Source organism: Anser cygnoides, chromosome 10 (assembly GCF_040182565.1).
Source record: "Anser cygnoides isolate HZ-2024a breed goose chromosome 10, Taihu_goose_T2T_genome, whole genome shotgun sequence".
In the NCBI taxonomy this organism is placed as follows: domain Eukaryota; kingdom Metazoa; phylum Chordata; class Aves; order Anseriformes; family Anatidae; genus Anser; species Anser cygnoides.
In genome coordinates, this window is record NC_089882.1 from 21,912,176 (window position 1) to 21,932,574 (window position 20,399).

Here is a 20,399-nt window from a genome sequence, read left to right on the forward strand (position 1 = left end):
CAGGGGGCGCGCCCCGAAGCCGTTTCCTGGCTACCGGGAGAAATAGGCAAATATTTCCTTCCCCTGTTTCTCTTCTCTCTGCCTCTCTTTGTTGTTGTTGTTGTTCTGAAAGTGGCAAATTGTCAAGGAAAAAGAAGAAAAAAGTTGCTGTAGATGTTTCGGAGCTGTTGCTTTATGGAAAACAACTCCCTGGGTGGAGGCGAGAGCAGCCTGCGGTTCGGTGGGAGTGTTTGCAAATCAAATGTCACTTGGAGGTGGGGGAAATCTGGCAGAACTGTTCCGTAAGAGCCTTCTCCAAGTCGTGCAGGCTCGCTCGCCTCATGTGAGCTTAACGAAAACCAACGGGAAGTTTGAAAGGAAGGGGAGAAGATGGATGGGAAAGCTAAGGAAAGTGCTTGCTGCCTGCTTTTGCCGGTGTGCTTGGGTTCCTGGAGCGAGCGTTGCTGGGCATGAACCCGCACTGGCTGCCCCCTCGGGAGAGCGGGGCAGGGTCTGTGGTGGGGATGTTCAGGCTGGGAGGTGGGCGCAGCAATGCAGCCCCTGGCAGCAGAATTGGCATGGTCAGGGCTTGGGTGAGCCCCAGCCTGTTCTGTGCCCCCGAACCTCCCCTCGCCGCATCGCTTTCCCTCGGCGCTCCAAGCCCGTCGGTCGCCGGAGCCCAGGCACCCGTGGGGAGCGAGCCCGGAGGTGGCCGGGTTGGGCACACGGTCTGTGCCACCTGCCACAAGGCCCCGGGGGCTTACGGGTGCCACGGCAGCGCTGGATTTCTCTCGGGGCCCGTGGTACCAAAGGAAAAGGAGCTGTGGTTGCTGAGCTGTAGCAGTGCCAAGCCTCGCCGTTCTTTTGCGCCCAGAGGTGGTGAGCGGAGAGGTGGTGCTTGGGAGCGTGTCTGGCCCTCTGGCTGTCTAATGCACCACCTGCAGCCACATCCTCCCCTTCACTGCTCTTCCGCATGGAAGTCTTTGTTTTGGGCATCCTGGCCCTTCTGCTGGCAGTGCAGGCTGTGGGCACAGCCCATGTACCGGTTAGAGACAGCTTTACTGGTGGCTTGGTTAGGCTGTGTTTTAACGACAACAACAACTGTGGTATATGGTTAATAGGTACAAAGTTATCTGAGAAAGATGCAGCTCTGTAGTTAGAAAATACCTTTATTAGTGGAGTGGATGAAACTTTTTAAAATGAAAGATTTTTCCCCGAGTGGCAGAATGGGGCCTATAGAGGCCAAAAAAGGGTTTTTTTAACTGCTTAGTTTCCCAAGGCATATCAGCTGGACCTGTGAAATCGCTTTGAAGACACAGCTAAACCAGCATTAATAGGGCTGGTGTTGGCATAAAAATGTCATCCAAAAATCACACCCTTAATTGGCATTAGTGTGTTGGCAAACCTTTTCCAGTGCTGCTTTATCTTTCAACAGCCATATTATTGTAACCGTTTCACGTGTTTTGTCTCATGACAAAGGCTCAGAGCAGGATTTGTTGAATTCAGTGCAGTGGCTGGAATCACAGAATGGCTTGGGTTGGGGGACCTTAAAGACCGTCTAGTTCTAACCTTTTACCTTCTCCAGCGAAGGCAAGAAACCAGTGGCAAAGCAGCTGAGGCTTTCAGTCCTGGTACCACCTCTGTGATTCCTTGTCTGTGGGCCCGCTGCAGTAAGCTGCTTTGCAGGCTATGCTGGGACAAGGAGTAGGTAAATGCTTGCTTTGCAGTTTATTTGAATAGTAGGATTTTTTTTTCTTTGTTCTTTTAATTCAAATCAGCTTCCATGATTGTAAAGATCCTTCACTCTTTTCCTTACTTCTGTCCATCGACCTCTCTGTCCACTTTAAAAAGTTTTCAGTTGCATCAGGTCATTGTGTGGCATTATAGACTTCTAAATACACCTGATCTACATGCAGCTGGAAGAAGCTCCCTTTACTTGGATTTGTGCACCGAGTGGTTAGGTAACCTTCCAAGGGTGATGGTGGGCAGTGGGATGGATCCTCTGTCCCGCTCAGATGTGCAGCATGGAAGAGCAAATTTAGTTTTGCTGGACAGTTCCCCAACCAGAGAAGGGCCCCACTGGGGCATTGCCATGTGGCCAGAACTGCCCAAGCCCTTGTTTTACATCCCTTGTGAACCAAACCAAGCTTTCTTTTCACAGCTGCCTTCTTTCCTTTATTCTGGGAGGTGACAAATATTTACCATGTTGGTCTCTTTAAAACTGCTCTTTGGGAATTTTCTCATGCCTTGGAGTTTCTTCACCTGTTCTGTGGGTAAGAACTGGCGTTTATCTGCTCCTGGCAAAACCAGAAGTGTCCCTTAAAATATCCAGAGATTTGTGTGGTTGGTGAAAGACTTGAACAGGTATGTGCTTTCCTACAGCTGCCTTCACGCTTTCCAGCATCGAACCCTGAAGAAACCAGAGTGCCGCTAGCTGCCCCATCAGTGCCTTGGGGCTGCTTGCCTCCTTCCTGAGTCAGCAGCCATCAGCCCCGGGCAGCGCTGTGTTTGTTCTGGAGGCAGCCCTTGTTGCAGGGGCCCGTAAGCTGCCCCGGGAGATGGCAGTGCCGTGCCTGCTGGGGCTCCCCTTCCTCCTCTGCCCCGGGGCTGGGCTCCATTGATGTGTTACTGTTCTGTATCCAGATCCCAAGTGGCACAAAGAACCTTGACCCTTAATGACTCTGCCTCTTATCTCCTTAGAGGCACCGACAGCCCCTGTGTTTAGGATAAGGCTCTGATATAGTGATATGGTCCCATGCATTCACTTTTGTGTAGCTTTTCCCCTTATTCACTTGCATTAGAAATTTGGATTTCCTGCCAGCTCATTGGCATAATATTAACCTTTCTTTTTGCTGGATGTGACATGTTGCCTTTAATAACAGGGGCTTGGGTTTAATATCCCAGGAGGTCCTTTTCGATTCTATGTTCATGTAGTTCGGGAGCTAAAAGAAAGAGTCTTCTGAAAGGGGCTTTCCAAAGACTGGTTTGTTTTCTCCTGGTTACATTACTGTGGTCTTCTCTTAAGAAATCAAACCGTTGAAACAAACCTATATCCCACTTAGATATGAAGAAATTGCAGCTTATTTATGGCCTGGATCCACTCCTTCTTCTGAACATGATTAGAGCAAGATCAGACCCTTTGTGTTACCTTTTCATTCTGGCATGTTACAAACCTAATACAGACCTCATGAAAATTAAATTGTGCTAATTACATCTCCCGGTCTGCTTTAAGAGAGTCATACATTCCTGTCTGACTTGCTTGCTAATGAACTCTGTGGACCGAATCCAAACTCGGAGAGAAGTTAAAGCACCGTCGCTGATCCGAGCACGCAGCTCACCCGGACTTCGTTGTCCAGATGTGACCCCCAGCCCAAGGGCGGCTGTGGAAACACATGCTTGTCTGGGAGATGCTGCCGACATTTATTGCTGGGTGCGCTAGATCCTGGGGCTTTCATCAGCACGGTCTCCTTTTTGTGAATGAAGGCAGGCAGGGACAGCCGGGCTGGCCAAACTGGTGCCGGGTGGCCGGGCTGCAGGCGGCCTGCACTCGAGGGATGCTGCCGAGGGCAAGTCACGAAGGAGGGTAAGCCACGATCCTCAGCAAAGTGAAGCTTTAAAAGTTGTTGCTCCTTGTTCCAGAGGCTTCTGTCCTGCCAGTTTTGGTGGGAATTTCTTTGTTCCTCAGAATTAAACTTTGGTTCAGTTCTGTTTTTTACTTGACACTGTTCGGTGAACAAACCTTGGAGATGAGGAGCTCGTTTCTTCCTGTATCAGCAAAACGTTTTAGTGACTGCTAACCCCTTACACCTGTACATGTCTAGTCAAAGAAGGGTCCTAACCTGGTTTTGTTTAGACTGCTGATGGAGGGAGGGAGAGAAAGCAATTCCTGGGGCCCGGATACATGACTTTTTGGAAATAGAAACTGTAGCCAGAAAAGGCTATATCCCCAACAGAGCTGCAGAAGGGGTCTTGTGGGTGTTCTTAATCTACCTCACTGCAAAGCCAGCCAGGTTAGCTCAAACCACCTTTGTTTTGACTTAAATTAGCTGAGTCTGCAGTACGGCAGTGAATGTTCGCTCTGTCCCTCCTGCCAGACGTGCGGCGGGGGACTACCAGCCAGCTGCTGGTCCTCGGCCAGCTCCTGCTGCAGCCTCTCCAGGAGAGGCTGTCTGGGCATCCCCTGGGCGCTTCCTAAGCGAGAGCCGAGCCCTTTGTCCAGCATCAATTTAAACACGTTTGTCAGACAGGATCGGTTTAAGATGTGCCCCATACCCTCGCGTTTGTGCTGTCCTTAATCATTTCAGCTTGACACCTATCCCCCCTGCTCCTGGTTCGGGTCCCGTTACCAGTTCCTTCTGGGAAATTTCACAGGTCACCGGTGCCCTGCAGCAGCCACCAGGACTGGGACCAGCTGGACTCCTTAAGGGTGTCACTGTGGTGCAGATTGAATAGCTTAGAGTTTAACTTGCTATTTTACCCATGGAAGGACAGGCCTGCTTAGTTACCTGAGGGTTTGTGAACCGTTTAAGATGATACTGGATATGCATGCATAGAAAGAGATTTTGACGATGCCTATGAGATTTGAATTCCCTTTAAAATTAAAATGCAATTTGTTGTCCATGTTTCTGTGACAATCCCATCCTAAGTGTTTTATAGAAACAACTTGTAGAACTTTTGCTTTTCCTTACTATGCACTGGACGTTGGAGGCTAGATTACTTACCAAAAAAAAAAAAAGAGATGGGAGCTGGAAAAGTATTGTTTTGTTGGTGTCATAAATACTCTATATATTAAGGAGACAGAATACCTTTAAAACTCTGCAGTGTTGCATAGCCTGAAACCTTTTCATGGGAGAAAGCTACTTTAAATATACGTCTGAAAAAAAAAAAAAACAACCCACACACAACTTCTGCAAACGATGTGTTTTCTTAAGGAATTAAAAACAACTGTTTAGAAATGATTAATTATTGTAACATGTGAGCACTGTAACGTTCCGTCCGTTCGCAGTAGTATTTCAAATGATTTAAAGTTGTTTGCTCAAGGTTTGCTTTTACCATGTCATTAAATGTCATGGATTTGTTCCAGCTGTCCTCCACAAATGTATCACCCATGATGGATTTTGCATGAGAACAGGCTGCCAGATTTTAATTTTGATACCAAAGACCAATTTTATTTTACTTTTGATACTGATTTGGAGAACATACTGCTGGCTTTTAATGGAGTTGACAGGGACGATGCTAGCAGCTCTGGACGGGCTGAGCTCTGGGGCCTTGTTTGCACCTTTCGAAAGCCCCGAGGCTGAGGTCAGGCATGGGCAGTTACCTGTCCCCTCTGACTGCCGCCAGATCGCCCCTGGCAGTGGTTGTGGCCTCCCGTGGCTGTCACTGCTTCCCGGCAGGAGGTCGCAGCCCTCCTATCTGCTGGCTGCATACTCTGAGCACTTCCTAAATTGCTTTGGGCAAAATCAAGTGGATTATCTCAAGCCACTGATTAGACTATTGAAGACAATCCTGCTGGCTTTGGGGCTTGTCTTCTTCCTTCCTGAGGTGAGTTAGGGAGGACAGGAGGGACTGCTGCAGGGCGCAAGGCTGCTGGCGGGGGTCTGCTCTGCAGCACAGCTGGGAGGCAGGAGAGGCACCGCGGGTTTCCTAGTGGCTTGCTGAAACCATTCATCAGAGGAGGAGATCTTTCTTGCTGAGCTGCTGAGGCTTGCCAGGGGTTCTTCCAGGCCCATTGAGTGTTTTTTTTTGTTTTTTTTTAACCCCCTTACTCAATTTTTATTGCCAGAACATTTACGTTTGGTCATGTTTTTCCAATTCTAAACTAATCTGCCTCAAGTGTGGAGCTCCATCAAATAATTAATATAATATAACATCCAATTATCTTGAAAGACTGGGTATCATTAGTGTATAAACCTTGGACGGCCACTTGGAAAAGATATAACCTGATACTGCAGAGAGCAGATTGATTTGGGGGATTACCTCTCAGCCCTGAATTGGTAAATAGCGTAAATGGATCCACTCGCTAAGAGGAACTGCTGCGTGCCCTGAAACATCACAGCTTGCCTTCAGAGCAAACCAAAGCTGCAGCCTGCTCCCTGACGTGCTGTTTGGTTTCTGGCATGGCTGCTTGCTTTGGGCCAGAAGGGTATGCCCTGTGGAAAGTGTTTGAAATCATTCGTGGGCCTTGGTAAAATGCAGACGTTAACAGCAAGAGTGTGAATAAGCAATCTCTCTCTCTCTTTTTTTTTTTTTTTATTAAAACTTTTGCATTCTTTTCAAAGTGTTGACATAGTACACTCTACCCCGGGGTGTTGCAAGTGTCTGAATATTTAGGATGTGTAAAAGACCATGATCGTGCAGTAACATCTCTTCAGTCTGGGCAAACAGGTTAACTTGAGTGCTTCACTTTTGTTCTTAAATTTAAACAAAATGAACTAAGATGCTAGTAAGCAAAAAGGACACTCACTGGTATATACTTTCCTTTACTAACATCTATCCTGTTAACAGTGGAAAAAATAAATGAGCACTTCATGATGATTATCCTGAAGCTGAAGCGTGCCTCTAAACTAGACAGTGTCACATTTAATTATAATTCTTGGTTACGTTGCTGTAGTCCTTGGCTGTCTGTCTCTGAGGCCAGAAATGCCTTTTTGTTATGTGACCATGCAGGGCTGGGCACTGAGATACCCGATGTGCAGCTAGGCTCCAGGTGCTGCCGTGAGTGAGGTACGTCTCTGCACTGGAAAAAGGATTTTAATAGGCAGCGAAGTGTGTGTCAGGCAAGCATGTGTGTGTTTTAAATAAAGCAGTCTCCGCTGGGTTTAAAATGAAATGTTTCCATTTCTTTTTAAGCCTGCTTTTCTAAAACTCATTTAAAGAGACTCAATAACATCTGCCATCAGTGACATCCTTATGTTTGGGCTCTAGCTCTGCGAGCACAAAGCCCACGGCATTTGTATCAGTCACTGGGACGGGGCGCAGGGTTAGGTGTTCGCAGGCAAGCGTTTGGGCAGCAGCAGAGCCCATAACTGTGCAACAAGGCCAGTAACTTCTTCGAGCTGTTTTTCAATGGCATTTTTCCTGATGGGCAAGTTAAGTAGGTCTTGTTTCCTCACGAAAAGAAAAACTAAGTTAAAGGAGAGAAATGCTCTCTGCAAATCACATCCTGTTTTTATCCTTCCACTAGCACAGATTTGGAGTTGCAGCCTGACTGCAGTCCATCTGACCTGCTTCCCCTCCCCTCCTTATTGACACTGATATTAGAACTATGGGAAAACTTGGACTGCTGGCAAAATGGGTGGAAAATCAAATGTTTAATGTTTTGCTTGAACATTTTGTGGTTTCTCCTGAAATTCTTTGTCTGAAACAAAGGATGTCCTTTGTTCTTTTTCGGGGGTTGTTTTTTTGTTTGAAAAAATCTGCAGTGTCATTGTGGATTGCTGAAGTTTCTACAGAAATGGCATCAGTTCTCCACATCTTTTTTTCTTTTTTCTTTTTTTTTAAATACCTGAAACAAGGAAGGACAGTTAGAAAAGATGCAAAAAAATTGCCTGATTTGACAATGAAAGATTGTTCGTTGGCAGATTCTTACAAATGCATTCAGAATCAAAATGTTAGTGATTTGGAAAAATCTTGAAATACAGTAATTTCACATGACCTCCCTCTTGGAAGCTTCTATGGTTTTGCATTCTTTGCTCCAGCACAATTCCCACTGAAGAAATGCTTTAAAAAGTAAAGAAAAAAAAAAAGAAATAAAAGATGGATTCTTTAAAAACCGTCATTCCTTGCTTCTTTGGTATGGCATTAAGTTGTGTTTATATAGCTTAATCTTATCCTGATTTATATGATCAGAATTAAGCTTTTATGGATTTGTTTGGAGTCTGGAGAAGATACGAACTGAAGCGCAAGACAGTCACCATCCCACGGAGCCTGCAGGCGGTGGCTGCCTGGGGACACGCTGTCCCCCGGCCATGCAGCACTGCAAGCGCTCCCAGCTCCTCCTTGCCACTTGCAGGCCTGAGGAGCAGCAATGGGCACAGGGACGGGCTGGAGGCAGCGGCTGGAGCCCTCTGCAGAGCTGCAGCTGGGGTGGGGGTGTCTGCAGCCTGGAGCGCAGCGAAAAAGAGCAAAGCCCTGGGTGCCAACAGTGGCAGGGCTGCGGGGGCTGCCCCCATGCCTGGCATGCTCGGGGCCTTCACAGTGCTCAGAACAGGGTTTTGTAGCTCTAAGGAGCTCTCTGAGGCAGGAGAAAAATGGTGGCTTGGTGACATGTGGGTGAAGGGGCCTCCTAATCGCACCTTCTGCCCTTTCAGCCAGACTTGATTTTACCATGACGCTAGCCTGTGCTGTTAAGTAGCTATTAGTTATCGCTCAGGCAGTATCCTTTTGTTATTTCAGAATTACTGAGATACTTAATTGGCTGTTCATTAACTGACTTAGACAAAAATAAGATCTGATTAATCATCATTTCAGCAAATTATAGCCTGTTCTGCAGGCTACTGAAATTAAGCAGTGAAGGGCTGGCTTCCTGCAGCGAGCTGTGACCTGCCCCAGCTGTGCAGCCCTCGCTGCCTGTCACTGACCCAGAGGGCTTGAGGTCCGTGGGAATCGGAGGGGTCACCACTTGGGGGGCGTGGATCCACGTGTTAATGGGGTGAGGACCATGGAGCACTGCCTGTGACACAACGGAGATGGTGCCAGTGCTCGGCAGAGGGACGCGCTGTGAGTGCACGCGCAGCCAGCCAGCAAAAGAGATGTCTGTTGGCCGTCATTCCTAACCTTTGAGATCACTTCCTTTTTCTTACTTTTTTTTTGTAAGCAATATCCATTGTAACTGATCGAGATCAAATTTCCAAGCTGATTGAGATCTTGAATGCATCATCGAAGACTATAGTTTTATCTGAAGTAGTCCTATACGGTATGTTATTTCTTGTTTTACCTTACACGCATTCCGATTTCAAACATAACTGATTTTAGTTAATTATTCAACAGGGAAGATGGAACTGGCACCTTTGGTTTAGAATAAACTTGCTTATCCAATGGCCTAGAGTTTGAAGAAAGGAAAACTTCAGAAGCATCACGGGATCATTAAAATCCCACACAAGGTATTTGCAAGTGTTACAAAGCCAAGCCTATAAAAAGCAGGTTCCTTACATGAAATTGCTTTGCATTCTTCTGGACAAGAGTTAAAGCTCCCCCAGAACTTTCCTGTTATCAGCCATCTTTGTGTCTTAGATCCTTCCTTTTCCAAGATCCCTGACTGTTGCTCCACTTTAATCTCTCCTAAGGGCTCCTTCTCAGCCGTTTGAAAGCAGCTCTAGCTGTTTCCTCCCTCTGCCCAGGCTTGGCCAAGACCGTGAATAGAAATCACCCATTTCTTTGGTGAGTCCTTGCCAAGTGGGGCTGGATGCCCCTTCAGCCTTCCTGTGTAATTTGATTTAGGAGCGTTTGAAACACTGACAGTATTGACATTGGGATTACACGGAGGTTGCGTTCAAGAAAGTTGGGAAATAACACAACCATTGGCTGGTTGGGCTTTGCCCTTTCCAAGGCCTAAAAATTGAGGAGAAAGTTACGCCAGGTCAGTACTGGTTGTAAATCACCCGGGTTTTGGTGTGCTGTACTTAGGACCTGATGGTGTGGCTGGGACTGGATGAGCGGGAGTGACAGGGCTCAAAGACTGCTCTGTCTTCTCTGCACCACGCTGCTCTATGTGTGTTTGGCAGCTTCGCAGCTGGTTTAACTCTTCCCAGTGCAGAATTTGGGAAGAAGAGGCATTTCCTTCCCCTCTGCAGTGCAGACTTCTCATCATTAAGCATGGAGTCCTGTGCCCCGTTCTGGGCTCCTCTCTACAAGATAGACATGGAGCTCCTGGAGCGAGTCCAGCGGAAGGCTATGAAGATGATGAGGGGACAGGAGCATCTCTTATGAGGAGAGGCTGAGAGAGCTGGGCCTGGTTAGCCTGGAGAAGAGAAGGCTGGACAGGGATCTTATCGGTGTGTATTGGACTGGGTGGTCCCCAGAGGTCCCTTCCAACCTCAGCCACTGTGATTCTGTGATGGCGACTGCAAATACAAAACAAAAGTAGACCGATGAAAATAGAAGAATCTTAACAGAATAATTAACAGAAAGAAGTTTTGTTATTGTGTGTGGAGAGCTTTCTTTTGTTAACAGAAGAAGCTGAGAGGGTTTCTCACTTAGCTGATGGCAGCACTGGAGAGGAGTGGTTGGGAGTCTTGCAGCATGCCCCATTTAACGTCTTCATTGCCAGAGGTCCCGGACCAGATGCCTGAGCTTCAGTGGGGCTCACTGGGCCTTGCCAGAGCTGTCTCTGTGAAGGGCCTCGTATTTGTCCTGGGGACAGCGGTGCCCCCAGCTCAGTGGTGGTGGCCCTGGGCAATGGGACTGGCTCCCTTCAATGTGGGGCACTGTGCCCCGCTGTGCACCAAGCACCCCAGGAAGGGGAACCATGGTCGTCAGTGGCTGGGTGCAGCCCCTGTCCCGGGATCTGCAATTTGGGAACGAGCTCTTTAACGGCCCCGTCCGCACAGAGGAGGCAGCCCCGGTGCTGCCCCGGCCATACCTGGGTCAGGCGGTCGCAGGCAGAGCTTTGAAATGCGAGGCAGCTTCCTTAGGCATCGCGGGGGGTAAAAAGTGAATTAACCATATCATAGGCACATGGTACTTCCCTGCTCAGATTACACTACAAAATCTGGGCAGTTCCTAAGATAGAGCTGGAAAAGGGGATTTGGGAGTGTGAGCAGCACTTGGAGCAGAGCACAGCTGACATGGCTGGGAACAAAAGGTGATAGGAAAACTCACTGCATCTACAGTGCTGCACATCCACAGGTCAGCAGAAATCTTTCCTAACTGGACGTTTGTTGCAATTTGTTGGGAGAAGCGTAAAATAACTTTGTTCGAGTGCTGGCTTTGCTTTGTGCCTTATTTTCTGCTAGTTGCAAAGATTTTATCTGGCTGTGTTTACTCTTTGATTTTGTACTCTGTTTTCCAGATTTACTTTCTAACTCTTCGTGATACTCTGAAACTTTTGCTAAATATCTTTGGTTTAATTCAATTTAAAGACTTAAGTAGATAGAGGCGGGTTTGCTTTGTTAGGTAAGACTGCTAAAGCCGTGTCTGCTCTGCGTATGGACAAAGCTTTTTGCAGTACGATTTTCTGCGAAATGCTCCATAAGCAACACATGTGTGCTAGTGCTGTTAGGCAGAACTTCACGGAGTTTTTTTTCACTTCTCGTCAGAAGTGAGCTTCTTACAAAAGCAATTATTTTTAGTGCTGCTTCTGGCCTTTTGATTGTGGATTCGGAGAGCATTTTACCTCACATACTGAAGCAAAAGTTAGGTTTGTTTTTGTTAATGCAAGTCAAGAAGTAGCAATGATTCGGTGTGACAGGCTGAATGTGAGCCATATGAGCCGAGCTGCACAAGCATAAAGGATGATTGTGCTGCAAAATATCTCCAAGTAATTTGGATTTTGACACACTTACCACTTCTCAGGTTGCATTTCCCCCTCCCCACCACTCCTGCCCTTCCCCCACCGCCAAGGACCTGATGGGATGGAAACGTATCTGCATTGTCTCTGGGAACTGTAATGCTTGGGCTGGAAGTGCGCTGCTTCTGCGAATTTTATTGTAGCAATGTGAGAGCTTCACAAAGAGATGGTAGTAATTGTATAAGCTTACTTACGTAGTCTTAAGTAACGACTCCACAGACATAGCTCGAGCTTTAGACGCTAATTCTTAATGCTTTGAGCGTGTAAGGTCGTTGGTTTCTCTGTTTCCCCAACAAGTCCTGAGGCACGCTGCCATATAGCACTTTTCTGATTTAAGAAGTGCAGCTTGTGCACTGGGACGGGGAAGCACAGCTCACACGCAGCTCCCGGCGCGTGTGACGAGGGTTGCATGTTAGGGAGGACTGCTTGTCCCCAGGCAGCCCGGAGCACTGGGCACGGTGCCACTCAGCCCCTCTCTTGGGCGGAGGATTTTGCAGTGCCATTTTTTTCCAATTAAGAAGTATTGATTTCTTTTGCGGGCTCTATTTTTTTGTTATAGGCTTCTATTTAATTGCGGTTTCTCTGTATGGATGGCAAAATAAGGCTGTTTTCATGTTAAATGATACATAGTCATAGTAGGATTTTATGTCCAACCCTTTTATTGATTAAACTTCTGCATGTCTTAGTATTTTGAAGTAGAAAGGAATAACAAGTAACAGTTCATTTCTGGCTAGGGTTTCTTACCAATAAGTGAAACGGTGTGTGTGTGTGTGTGTGTAAGTGCAACATATGTCATATTTTATAGATGTTACATTGATATTTTAATGGCTCTTAAACCTAAAGATTGAATTCTGTTCTCTTAGATAATTTATCATACAGATGCAACAAACGCAAACCAGGGTAAATGAGAACAGAATCTGTTTTTTCAGTGAATCTGTTCTAACCCATTGGACCAATGCAACCCCTCTGAAGTCATTAGAAAGGATCCGGCTGACCCTGATGGAAGTGGGGATAAAGTCAAGCATTAGGATGGTCCTGGTTGTGACATGCCTTTGCTGCTTAATGTTGTATGTGACGTTTTTAAGGAAGCAAACCAAAAATAATACATTGGATACTATTTATAAGGCAAATTCCCAGCAAAATATCTGTCATCAGGTTCCAAATTATTCCTTGCTTCCATTTAACAATGAGCTATCCATTATATGGTCTTAATTTATGGAATGTTAAACAGTTTCTGGCGTTACTGTGCCCCTGCAGGAAGAACAGATGGTACTGTGAATGAGTTTTGCTATGGGATAAAATGTTCCAGGTCTTCAACGGATCGTATCCATCTGTAAGAAAGGAAGAGCATTTGTGTAAAATAAGCAAGGTATAGTCAAACAACTTGAAATCCTCTGCTGAAGGAAAAACAGCGTCTGTAGGCTGAAGTGGTAGTATGCGTTGGAAGGTAACATGGAAAGCTATTGCTTAACATTGTTTTAAAGGTGAACTTTTACTTTACTTAAATATCCCAAAGGGAAAATCATATTTCTGAGGATTTGGAAGGCAGTGGTGAGTATATAATATGGTCAATATATACTGACAGCAGTCTCTTCATAAAAAGAACATGTTACATTTATAATCAGATTGGCAATGTCTTCATCTTGTCTCCATGCAATGCAGTTCTGCCTTACCTGATTTATAGAGCTTTGGCCCTCTGAGAATAGTGTGGAAGTGATGAACACTTGAATCCTGACAGTCGTTATCATATCAGTGTGTAATATAGCTAAACTTACAGAACTGAGTAGAACATCTCCATCATGATCCACATCTTGCACCTCCCCTAAAAGAGTCATACAGGTCAAACAGTGGATTGCGAGAATTGCCAGAAGTTGCACCAATTTCATTCTCCGTTCTTCTAAATGACAGGATCTGTTAGGATGATGAACCTCCATCATTTTTCAGAGCTCTAGTGAGATTCTGGCGGCTAGCATTTTGGGGAATGATTGCTTTTTTCTCACTGGCCTATGCACTTCGGTGGGCCAGGTCTGGTGAATGAATTTCACCTTCCCTTTATGTCTCTCTCTCAATTCTATAAACTTTGGTCGTGTTCCTTGTAAAGTTTTCCTTTGCAGATTGAAAAATCACAGGCTCTTCAGCTTAATCTACCTGAAAATAAGGTAATTAATTGTCTAAGGTCCTCATAAGGTGCATAAAGACAAGCACACTTCTAGGGGGCAATCCTTACATCTTAAAATGGGCTATTAGTAATACTAATTGCCCTCCAAAGTTTTACCCACCTCTTTACTGACTGTAGAAGAAGCTTCATCAGTTGAGGTAACTTCTAGAAAACTGAATTTAAACTAAAGCCTTGTTCTTTAGACAATTTAGATTCATGGACCCCTCTGTTCTTGCTCTTTGCACTTTGAGTAGCTAAGATCACTGTATCAGCAGCTTCCATTTAGAAATGATTCTGCAAAAGTTGTAGTACCCTTATAATGATTGGGTATCGGATGAAAATCCTCCCTCTCCCAACCTCCCAAATCAGTCAGATGGTTGTGAACGTCTGACCGGGCTGCCAGAGTGTTTAAAATCATCCTGGGGAGAGGTGAGGTCGTGCCACAGGAAGGCTCTCTGCAGGTGCCTTTTTCTGCTGGATGGCTGCTTGTTACTGCAGGGTCGGAGGCTGTGTTTGTGGCAGCACTAGCAGAGGAGTCTGAGGGAAGGCTGGACAGCTGGAATACCTCTGCTCTCACTGCGAAGAATATGTTATAGTCCTAATCACTTGTGTTTACTGTTTTTTTTTTTTTTCTTTTTAGCCAAATGTCTTGTGATTTTTAGAAGACTTTATTTTATCTTTTGCATATTAGTGACTTTGTCATCTTAATTTTTCTTGCCAGTCTTGTGCTGGACTGTGGAGAAGGGAGTGATTATCAGCTCATTCTTCATCCTTTGTGTTAATGGTTTATTTCCCCGTGCATAAATCATCTTAGAGCTGTAGATTTTCTTTAGCTGGAAAATAAAATAGCTTCCTTCCCTTACAGGAGAAACACTGACCAGACTACATATATAAATTTTAATGCACCAAGAACAGCAACAACAACACCAAAAAAATATGTTGTCAAAGGGAAAGAAGTATTCTTGTTACTTAAATGATATGCACCTCTACAAGGTAACATACAGAAAATTATTCAGACTGAATTTTATATTAGTGGGAGTAGCTGTACGCACATAATTTAATGCAAAAGTAGAGCGCTAAGCAGTAGATTGCTCTGGATTCTGTCTCCAGCATAGGAGAAATACCTGGATGTAGCCTGGCATGAAAAGCAAAGTTTACATCAATGTTTACATCATTTCCCCAGAATCCTATACAAGAAGATGGAGATAGGTTACATTTTCGTATACTTGAAAGGATCTGACTTTTTCTCATAAATGCTGGAGAAAGTCTGGTTTGTTCCTTCAAAGGATGTTTGTTCCATCAAAGTGATGAGACTTGTTTTCTTCTGGGCAACAGTTAAAATAAAATTTCATTTTTGCTAAATATCTTAAAAAAACATAGCATGTTTCCTACTAGAACAAACCCAAACTTTGTAGTATCAGCATTTCTGGATTGCTGAAATTTTTAGTTTTTATGTTCTGCCTTTATTTGCAAGTTATCGTGGGCTTACTTGTATTTGTTGATCATCAATAACTTGAAATATTCTGGAGTATGGGTTGCATACTTACACAGCAAACCATACTAGCTTCCTCTGGTAATAGAAAATGTAATGTATAACTTACAAAGTAAACAAGACTTGCTCTTCTAATATCATTCTGGTTTGTAGGGTAAATATTGTACAGAACCACAAATCATTATGACCACAAGAAGAACTGCATACGTGCATCTGAGAGCAGAAGTTGAGTAAATGTATTTAGATGCAGAGCAAACTGTTTGTCATCACTGAATGTGCCAGTGTGAGATTCTGTACAGACTACCAAAAATAGACCCCAAAACAGTGCTCTTAGCTTCAGGAAATTATCCTCGTGTGCCACAGGAGTACAAGAAATACATGCCTTTATATGTTTATATGTATGTGTGTATGTTGAGCGTGAAATAATACTAGATACTTTGCTTTCATGAGTTTCAGAGTACCAGTCAGTGCTTTCATTTTATCATGAACCCTAAATAGCTTTTAATCTGTTTTGGGTTGGTTATAAATGAGTTCTAATGAGGCTACCTCACCCAGAATGCTTCTCTAGGTTTTAGTCTTCAGTAAATGAGGTAGTATTTATTACTGGCCTCAGCATCTCTTGGAGGGTAAGTAGGGCTCAAGGCAGCGTCCATCCAGATGCTCTCTGGCAGGTCTGTCTGTAAGATATGTTCCTGGTCAGCATCAAGTTCCGTTCCTATAGCTGAGTGCTACAGCAGGTATGATGACAGCTCTCAGGCAGCTGTGCATGTGTTCTGGGTGCCTGTGACATGGGTTGCTTGTCACGTTGCCTCAAGGGCTCCCCGGCCCCGGAGGAGCAAAGCTTTCCCTGCCCTCGTGCTGAGGCAGGGGATTACAGGACAGGTTGCTGCCCAAAAGCAGGAGTCGTGCAGCAACTCCCAGCTTCTTTTACACAACTCTTCAGTCTTGGAGGATCAGAGAAGAATAAACATGGTGGAAGATGGGAGGTATTGTGAGGGTAAGTTCTATTAGTTACATCTGGCATTATTGTTGTCTCTGAACAGGGGGCTCCAAGATGAAATAACAGAGCAGGCATCTTTTCACGTTTCAGTATCCAGCAAACCAAATTAATTCCATTATCTTTTATGGAAAGTTTGCACAGGAACGGTTTTGATTGATGGATTACATCTGTGGCTGCTGACTGATTAGCAGCATGATAGATGTAGGCTTCATTTACAGGGATTTGCCTTCATTCATGAGGAAAAATTGAAGGTTTCTTTCAAGCACATTTTTTGCATTAAAACTTTTCAAAGTGCTCAACAAATGGTAGGCTTTGGTTTCCGTTTGCTTAATGCCTGTGGTAATTAACATTTCTGTGAGAACATTTTAACCAAATGTCCTAGTTTTTTCTCCATTAAAATAATTTTTTTGCTCTAGCTAAAGAATTTAATTGGTATATATAATGACTCTTATTTGGGATTTCTTTTGTCACCACATGAGAGGAATCTCTTCCTGTAGGATTGATCATCATTTCTTTTTCTGGACTTTATTACTTTCTGGTTGGCAGTGTGCCTCGTGGTGCATCCAGTCCACTCGGTACAGATGTGCTCTGTCTGCTGTCCAGTGTCTCGTGGCATGGGTGGAGAGAGGGCATGTGTGTGAGTGCCAAAATAAACCCAAGTTCATCTTCCTACCAAAAGATGTCTGGGCACATGCTCTACCAGGTTCAGTAGCTGAACAGTTTTCAGTGGAAAGTTATAAGGCTAAATCCTTAACCCAGCCTGTCTTTGGGGTTGATTGCTAAACTCTGTGTCCTCCTTCATGGCTTGTAGAAACCCACAGGACTGGAAAATCACAAAATGGGGCTGAGCAGAGGCAGGAAAAAGATGACTGTTTAGCAATACTGGTATCAGTTTCTGTTGGGAGATGTGTCCACCCTTTTGTCTTTTACGTCTCCATTTCATCCTGTATCCATGGTCCTTGTGTGCTGGTCCGGGCACAGACTGGTGTCTGGGAGCAGAGGCCCTGTGCACCCTGTCCTGCATTGAAGATCTTGGTTCATAGCAGGCTAACTCCTGACAAGCCTTCAAGATAGAAGTGATGGTCAGGGCAGGTGTTTCTTCTTGTGATGCTGATTCTTGTCCCTTCTTTCTGACAGAAAGACTCTCTGCTCACATTAGAGCACAGCAAACTCACAGGATACTCACGGGAGTAATGCTTCCAAAACCTGAAAAAGATCACAAGCTACAGCGTGCTTGCGATGGGTAAATTTGAGCTAGCATTTCATATGTTCCCTGTTCCCCCTCCCCTCCCCAGCCTTTATCCAGAGGAATACGGCAGGATAATGCCCTCTGTGTATGGAACAAAGGTAGCGATGACCTCGTGTGCTGCCTCTAAGTGTTAGTTGAAAGCTGGAGCACAGGCAGGACAGGGTGTGCTGAAGTTCACCTACTGGCATGCAAGTCTCAGCTAGGTACGCTCTGCAGCTGGGGGAGCAGAAGATGTATTTTCTCAGCTGTGGAGCAGAGCATAGCTCATGAAAAGAGTTGGTTTGTTGCTACAGTTGGTTACTGAGAGCATATTTGCTCTCTTGAGGGACAGATTTGGATCCTGTTGAGTCATAAAGGAAAGGAGTTTGATCTCAGACCCTTCTTGGGGGATTTCACTACAATGTGAAAAATCATTGTGCATTTCGAGGGGAAAATGTCACAAGTCACAGCCTACTCCTAGGAAAATCCTGATTTTAGACAGCAGCTATGTGTGTTATGGACCTAAAGAGCTACATTGACAGAGTGCTGTATAAATGTTGTGGAGGAACTGTGAACCAAAAATAGTAAGAGATTATAAAATGTTCACTGCACAATAAGGGTTATTTTCAGCACGGCAGATAGAGATCCACTATTAATAATGACAATGTCAAGGCCAAGACATGTTCACTGAAAAAATATTTACTACAAAATTACTGCATTGACATTTTGTTGTGACCGTCATTTGAAATTAATTGGTGGACTGAAGCAACCCCGCTGAGTTACTCCAGAGAGTTTCAAGTCAAGGTCCTCGGTTCTGAGGCTGAAGTTCAGGCAGTAGAAGAGCTGCCAGCCCGGCTGGTGAGCAGTTCTGCCTTACAGATATACTGCGGAAAACAGTGTTGCAGTTCCTTCAGTCTTCCCTCAATGAAAACAGTTGTTAGTTATTTCCAACGTGGCACATGGCAGTAGGCAGGGCAGGAACTGCCACTTGCTAAGCTGTCAGTTAAAAAGTGGACTTTCTTTTGCCTAATTTCTATTTTAGGATGGGGGAAACTTTTTTTGTATCTTAGGGTTAGGGAAACAATGGGTTGTGAGGTGCAGAGTGCTGGCTGGACTCGTGTGTAGTAGAAGATTAAGAAAACAACTGGATTGAGAAAACAAATAAATGCAAAGCTTGAATCTGTTACTTAAAGAAAGTTGTAAGCAGCATCATAGGCACTTCGCTGAAGAGAGAAGAAATGGTGAAAGGGGATCGGGGAGTGACTAGAAACAAGATGCTCAGATCTTGCATGCCGCTGTCCTTGAGACTGCAGCTATTTTGTGCCTTGGTGAGAGGGAGCAGCAGCCCTGCAGATATGTGAGCTCTGGGAGGCAGTGGGAAGGGACAGAGGCTGGATTATCCCGGAGGAAGTTAGGGAAAGACGGGGGAGAGAGAAGTGTAATCCAGGACCTGAAAGGATACTTTTTGAGGAGCAAGATTATGAGACCAAACACAGGAGCAGGTTCAGCTTTGGTTGCTTACGGTGTTCACCAAAAAGTACTAAATAATGGGGAGTACTATGGGAAGCGGGGATTTGTTTCTCCTGAGTGGGAAGGGAGGAGTGCGACTCTTAAGGCAAATGAGAACAATTTATTTCCTTTGCTCATCAGCGCAGAGTATTTGCAACATTCACCTGAGCCTGGAGCACTGAACCGTGCCGGTGTCATCCCCCGGGGCACGGCCGTGCTGGAGCTGTGCCGCCGCCTCCCCTGGGGCTGTCTCCGCGTGTGTATGGCTGCTTGAGGTGCTGTGGGACCCAGGGACACGCTTTGCCTGCACGCTGCCAAAAGAGCTCTCTCTTTGCAAATTGGTTCATAACTTATGAGCTTTGACAAGTTTTTGTTGGCTGTGCCTTGGGAAATGTTTTTGAATGGCTGTCGCTGACTTTGCTTTAATCTTTTCCCAGATTTTTTTGGCTGTCGTGGAAATAGCTGGATTAGTTAATTGTGTTTTGGAGGTGCATATACAGTCACCTGAAACTTGGTGATGTTAAAAATGTGTGTGTATATATATATATATATATATATATAAAAATTTTCACAAAAACGAAATACTTAGGTTTCTGTTGCTGCAGAGCTGCATGACCCTGGCCTGGCTGCAAGTGCGTGCTGAGCCTCCTGTGCATGGATGCTGCATTTGCATCATCCTGAGGGAAGCCACATCTTCCTTGGTCTGACACTCTCAGGTCTCTTGTGCTTGTTCCAGCTGCTCCAGTCCCCGTCCACGCACAGCCCCTTTGCTGAGCCATCAGCATGTCTGAGCTGGGACGGGGACCAGCTCCTCCCCGTGCATGGGGCGGGATGGTGTTCCTGTTCCCCTCCTTTCCCCCATGTGAGTCGTTTCTCTCTCACTCCCTGCAGCTGCCATCCTCCCACTGAGTCACTTTGGATCCGCTGCAGTGGCGCCTCCCAATGACACAGAATTTCGCTGCTCAGTGAGCCAAATACCTGCCCTGGTATTTTGGGCTGGGCTGGGGCGAGGGGGAGCACTGACACTACACGCAAGATACAACTCTCCCCTCCACAGCTTTCTTTGCCCTGCCATGCGCTTGGAACAAGGCTGCCTTTACTCTCCAGTTCTTCAAAGATGGATTAGAAAGCTGCGCTTTCTGGAGGAACGTGTCCCAGAGCTGCCTGGTCACTGTTGCTAATGCTTGGCTACTGCAGCCGAAATGCCTTGGGTGATGGGCCATTACTGCAGCGTGCCGGGTTCCTGTTCGGATTTGATGTGAGGAACGTCCTGGAGAGCATCGGGAGCATCTCTGCCTGGGGTGCGTGTGCGGGGAAGGGAGGTCTTGTCGGAGCTGCTCTTGGGAAGCCGCATGAGTTTTGATCTCCGCTGCTTGCTCCTGGTTTGTCCCACTCTTGAGTTCTCTGTTGAATTAAGTAATGATCCTCCAGGCTCCCAAATGTCCATTTTTAAGCTTTTCCATGAAAAGGGGGTTTACAGTAACTGATTTCTTATTGAAAATAAAGCTGAGGGAAACCGCCTGC

At 45.6% G+C, this 20,399-nt stretch overlaps 1 protein-coding gene across 6 annotated transcripts in view; it reads left to right on the forward strand.

Moving 5' to 3' along the window:
• The window catches only part of FBLN2 (fibulin 2), a 117,404-nt gene that overhangs the window by 8,284 nt on the left and 88,721 nt on the right, over positions 1-20,399 (forward strand). For 2 of the 6 annotated variants that reach the window (XM_048046171.2, XM_067002855.1), the window contains exon 1: positions 10,672-10,827. The exons of 3 other annotated variants lie outside the window; for them this stretch is intronic. The gene's annotated coding sequence lies outside the window, so the exon portion shown is untranslated. Of the gene's footprint in view, positions 1-10,671; positions 10,828-19,794; positions 20,177-20,399 lie in introns of those variants that run through there. One more of the 6 variants, XM_048046174.2, reaches the window with a different exon arrangement.